Source organism: Psammomys obesus, unplaced genomic scaffold (assembly GCF_907164565.1).
Source record: "Psammomys obesus unplaced genomic scaffold, mPsaObe1.curated_primary_1811, whole genome shotgun sequence".
Classification (NCBI taxonomy): Eukaryota; Metazoa; Chordata; class Mammalia; order Rodentia; family Muridae; genus Psammomys; species Psammomys obesus.
The window spans coordinates 41,955,990-41,961,965 of record NW_026591086.1 but is presented as its reverse complement, the minus strand read 5'-3'; positions in this window follow the sequence as shown (position 1 = coordinate 41,961,965).

Genomic DNA, 5,976 nt, shown 5'->3' with positions numbered 1-5,976 from the left:
ATATATATATATATATATATATATATATATATATATATATATATGCAGTTATTTCTCCTACACACAGAACTAACACAGAACCCAGGTTTCCTGACTGCCAGCTAAGGTTTTCATTTCCCCAGCACCTCATTCAGATACAATATCACAGGAAAGGTAAAAACGAGAGACAAATGAAAGCAAGAATGGATTTCCAGTTTTCTACAATTTGAGATTTGAACAATAAAACTTTTGGGTAAATTCACAACAGAAGTTACCCAAAAGTTCCACCCAGACTTCTTAGCTGCACGAATATTAAAGAGTGCTAAAGTATCTACGGGTTGTGCCTCCTGGAAACCAGCCAATCAGAATGATTGTTGCCGGTGGAGGCGTGGGATGCAGCCAATGCTCTCATCTACAGCTGCTCTTAACTCTTACTTCCTGCTTTATTTTGCTTTATAGTCCTTTACTGGAGCTCCAGATGGTAGCTAGAGACCTGAACTGCACCTGTAGTCATTCAGAGAAAGGCTCTGAAATCCTACCTAGTTCTTCCAAGAACCTCTTTCCATGTCATGGGAGCTGCCCGTTATTGCCGCACACCCAAAGCATATGTCATGAATCTTAGAATGAAGTGCTTATCAGTCTGAGTCTCAGACTGCCCCCCCCCCCACGAGGGGTGGGGAGACTCTTCCTTGAGGATTTTGCTGAGTACTGTCCTCTATCCAGGTAAAATCCATCTTTTTCTTTCTAATCTCATGTTGGCAAACTGACTTGGATTCAAATCTTGAACTACAGTGTTACCTGTTTGGCGAACCGGCTCCAACTCTTCTTAACTGTGTAACCTCCCTTTCTAATGCCCATGAACCTATCAGGTCAAGTCTTAACCTCTGCGATTGACGTTGCTTACATGTTACTCTCATTTTGTGTTTATAAGTTGACAAGAAATACCTTAAAAAATATAGTGCTCTTGAGCTATAATATCTATCATTAGTAAACTGACAAGACAAAGAATGGATTATTGTATTTATTTATAGACATTTATATTTATATATTTCTATAAATATGTATTTACTTATATATACATTTATATAAATATTTATTTATTTATATATATATTTCATGGACTTCTATTAACAAATACCTATGAATAAATGAACTGCATATTATTAGCTTTCAAAACACAGGTCATTATCCCAGACCTTATTTTGAACTGAAGAAACCAGGCTTAACGTAATTTCTCTTTTCCGATCCCATTTGTATAAAATCCAAAAGCCAACTGTAACAGTGCCCGTGGCAGTCCTAATGACTCAGTCACTGCAGGTGAGCCCAGGCTGGATTCTCTCTCGCCGTTTCCCTTCTTTGAAGAAGTTGAAAGAGAAAAAGGAGATGAGGTCTGGTAGACAAGTGAAACGTACTCACTAGAAGTTATTGAATACAGCTGTTGTAGAACGCGGTCCTCTGAGGAGGACAGCTGTCCTGTTCACTGCGTGCAGGACACTGTCCGGAAGAAGCCTGTTGAAAGACGGGGTGGGAAGGGTGCTGGACTGTCACGGAGAGGGTAGTGCTTCTGGGAGCCATTTGTGTGTGATTCTGCCCTAATTCCCTACTTTGTCTAATCCCTGTAGGTGCTAGAGTATATAAACTTGGAAAGGTTTACCGAAGGGCAGAACTGAGTCTGTGAGGCTATTGGGGGAGCCGTCATGTTTGCTGGTGAAGTGCCCTGCTTTGGGGTCCCCCACACCCCTGTACGTGGCTCACCACCCATGCTCCATAGGCAAGCCTCTTAAACTCTTCGGGTTCCTAGAGTGCACCTGAGTGGAATCCCAGCTTGTTTTCATGTTGGGGCCTTATAAAGAGGGGTAAGCATTGTTAAAGTCTCACCAGGGAAGGAATTCCCAAAAAACCCCTGAGCACCAAGCCTCTCCTTCCTTCCTTCCTTCCTTCCTTCCTTCCTTCCTTCCTTCCTTCCTTCCTTCCTTCCTTCCTTCCTTCCTCTCTCTCTCTCTCTCTCTCTTTCTTTCTTTCTTTCTTTCTTTCTTTCTTTCTTTCTTTCCTCCTTTCCTTCTTTGTACAACTTTTTTTTTAGTTTTTATATTATTTCAGTTTATTTACTTTACATCCTAAGGGTGCCTTCTCCCTTCTTTCCTCCTAGTCACCCCTCCCCCTCCTTCTCCCTTCTCCTCTCCCTTTCCTCCCAGAAAAGGGAGCCCCTCCATATCAACCCTCCCCAGAACATCAAATCACATCAGGTCTGAGCATATCAACATCCACTGAGGCCAGGCAAGCCAGCCCTGCAAGGGGAAAATGATCCAAAAGTAGGCAATAGAGTCCATGTTAAAAACATCCTTCCCCCAACCTCCACTCACCACGTGACCCACATGAAGACCAAGCTGCCCATTGACCACATATGTGCAGGGGGCTTAGGTCCAGACCACGAATGCTTCTTTGTTGATGTCTCTGTAACTGTAAGTCCCCATTAACCTGGGTTAGTTGTCTCTGTTAGTATTCTTGTGAGGTTCCTGTCCCCTCCAGGTCCTTCCATCTTTTCCCTAGTACTTTTACAGGACTCCCAAAGCTCTGCCCCTTGCTTGGCTACAAGCCCCAGTATCTAAATCTCCTCTGCTAGTCAGAGTTTGTATTCAGCTTTAGAGCTGGCTTTTTTTTTTTTTCCAAATTGGAGACTGGTGGCAGAGATACAGGTGATGCCCATTAGGATGAAAATGACCAGGCCTCTATGTTTTTGGCCCAGACTTGGACTCCTTGACAGGCTAAATAATCCTTTGCCTCATCTCAAACCTCATGACTTCTTCTGATCACCTACATTTTTCTGATACATATTGTTTTCTTTATTCAAACTCCCACAATAGCATAATCTTACACTTATCTCCTAAATCTCACAGGTTAGTTTTTTGTTTCATAAAACAAACTCCCCAAATCCTACTTCACTCTAAATGCTCTCCTAAGTCCCTGAAGTCTTTGCTGAAGATCTTAAAACTTGCCTTGCCATTACACAAAATCAGCCTCCCTTCTGGTGTTCACAATGTAAGCATCCAGTAGCTTTCTTTTGTGTTATGTTTTCATTTGTGTGTGTGTGTTTTAAGTGTTCTGTCTTTCTGCATTGACAAAGAATGGTATCTATATCATAAAATGGAGACTTGTGCTACAAATAAATTACTGATCTGAAATGGTGGTGGCTGCGGTGATTGTAGTGGTGTGTCTGTGTGTACATCTGTATTTGCATATGCCCAGAACTTTTTTTAAATTCCTTTCATCACTCCCCCCCCCCCCATGCTCTTTATAGCTATAATCCTATAGAGTATGCTCGGGTTCAGATGGATTCTTTTTTGAATTAATTAATTTATTTTTTATTAACTACAATTTATTCACTTTGTATCCCAGCTGTAGCCCTCTCCCTCATCTCCTTCCTTGCCCCTCCCCCAGTCCACTGATAGGGGAGGTTCTCCTCCCCTTCCATCTAATCCCAGCCTATCAGGTCTCATCAGGACTGGCTGCAATGCCTTCCTCTCTTTGATAAACCCAAGGTGTAGGAAGCTGAATAGAGTACTGGGCATAAAACCTGGAATTTTACTTGGTCTACAAAAGTAAAAACTTCACTTTATCTATCAGAAATTTGAGGATATAAATGATGCCTCAGACCTTGTGGCTGAATCACTGTAGGTCAGTATTCGTTGAAGTTGTGGAATGGATTTATTGAATATCTCCAATGAACACATTGAAATATGCTAAACTTGCGCTTGTGAGATATAAGATGCAGTCATTATCCCCAAGAAGTTTATAAGGTGTGAGATTTATCTGGAGGAACAATCTGTATATCATTTACACATAAAATACATCCGTAAGGTACAGTGAAAGGCTTCACATTTAATATAAAAAGTCAAAAGTAAAGTCAGTCCTTAAAAGAAGATATGCAAATGAGTAAGGAAGAAAGTTAAATTCGCCAGCAGTCAGAGAAATGCTCCCTCCCTTCTCCCTCCTTCTCTCTCTCTCTTCCTTCCTTTCTCTCTCTTTCTCTCCCCATTTCCCTTTTGTTTTAACCAACTCTTTTCTTTGTGATGCTAAATTGTAAAAAGGCTGAAAGTAGCCAGTACTGTCAAGAGTGTGCTGAAATGAACACTCAACGTGTTGTTGGTGGGTGACTTTGAAACATTTCAGGAAAGTAAACTGGAAATATCTTCAACAATTTGAAAACTTTCAAAATAACCATTAACTTTGTCTCACTGCTGAAGTCTGAAGAAATAAAAGCACAAGTACAAAAGGACACAGATGTGTTTATTTTGTGCACTTGCCTTTATGGCATTCTAGCAAATGTGACAAATTACCTGAGTACCCATATGGACATATCTAAATACATTGTGACAGGACTCCGTGGTGGAATTTCATGTAGTATTAGAAAAAACTTAGCTGAACCTGTGTGTAGTTTTATATTAAAAAGTTACAGAATAAGCTGTATAAGAAATAGAAACGTAATCCTGTATAACGAGGAAATATGCAGGGAGATTGCTAGGGATCCCAGAACGACTTAATAACTGCAATTAAGGAGCAATTATTAAAACTTTCAATGAATGCCAAAGCTGTAGACCCCAGAGAAAGTGTCACTGACCTAGAAAAAGAACTGCAGTTGTATTTGGATAGAAAGAAGCCCACGGAAAGCAAGGGGAACAGGACAACAGAGTACATGATTGCATGCTGGGTTGTGCATTCCAGGAATGATCGAGATTGGGAGCGGATCCTGAAATGGAGGTGGGCTCGGGGCAGCTTATGGACAGAAAGGACTCTAGTGGTGTTCCTTGGGAATTCTCTGCTTTTGTTTTCTCTTTCTTTCTTCACCCTACGCCGGCAGCGGTGTGTATCTGAGCTATTTTGTTGTGGCTTGGTTCTTTCAGTTAGTTCATGCTTGCTTAGTGTTTTGTATCCTAAATAACTGAACTCTCAAGAGTACTTTTGAGCAAGACCCTGGGATCAGCAGCAGGTGGACTTGAGTTAGCTACTAAAGCTCAGCCCCTTTCCATGTTCAGGAACGGGTAAATACGGTAAATATGGCCAGCCTCACAAAACACTCCACCCAGCTTAGGTCTGCGGGTGGAAAGTCAGGAAGCCCTCCCTGGGGCTTATTTAACGCTTTCTTCCTAGAATGCAGGAGGGTGAGCGAGGAGGTAGACTTTTGTCATTTGACAGCAACGATAAAGGGTGCACAGATTGAGCCCCGAGTGGGCTGTAGTGGGGGGTGTCGTCTTGCAAGTGCAGCTGGACAGTGCACAGACCTGCATGAGTGTTGATCATGCCAATGCTTACATGCATTTATTTATGTTACACTCACAAGCGCAAAGAGACAGCTTCAAACTTAATTAAAAATAGAAAGAACCCAAAGTGTGCTAGTATTTCCCCTGACTTCAGCATGATCTACCACTTTGACAAAATTTCATAAATCTCCTGCAATAGAAAATTCCACAGCACAAAACCATTTTATGCAGCAATATAGGTACTTAAAATATTCAGCAACTTTCATCATATTTTGCCTCTTGGTACATGAGATTTTTATGTATTTAATAGTTACATATGTTATATATTTTAAACAGTATTTTTTTTCTAATGGCCCCCAACAGTACATTTTTCTGAAACTCTAACATCTGTGTTTTGTTCTTGCAGTTTAGAATGATAATTTTAAGTTGAGCACGTCTAGCCATGGAAGGCAAGTTGATGGGAATTTCCTGAAAGTAGCTGGATCCAATGCTAAAGGCATCAGCACCAGAAGTCCTCAGATCTTGGTGACAGGAACGCCTCCTTTTTTGCTGTGCCTTCTTCCTTGTTTTTTTTGAAGGGCCATCTGGACCTCCCCTTCACCACCACCCCCCCACGCTGTGGCCAAGGTGCACAGAAATATGGAGGGAGGAATTGTGGGGGTCATTTCTTATTTATTTATAAACTTGTTGTGCCAGAGCATGTAAAATTAACAACTTTAATGGGCTCCTGCCTCAGTTG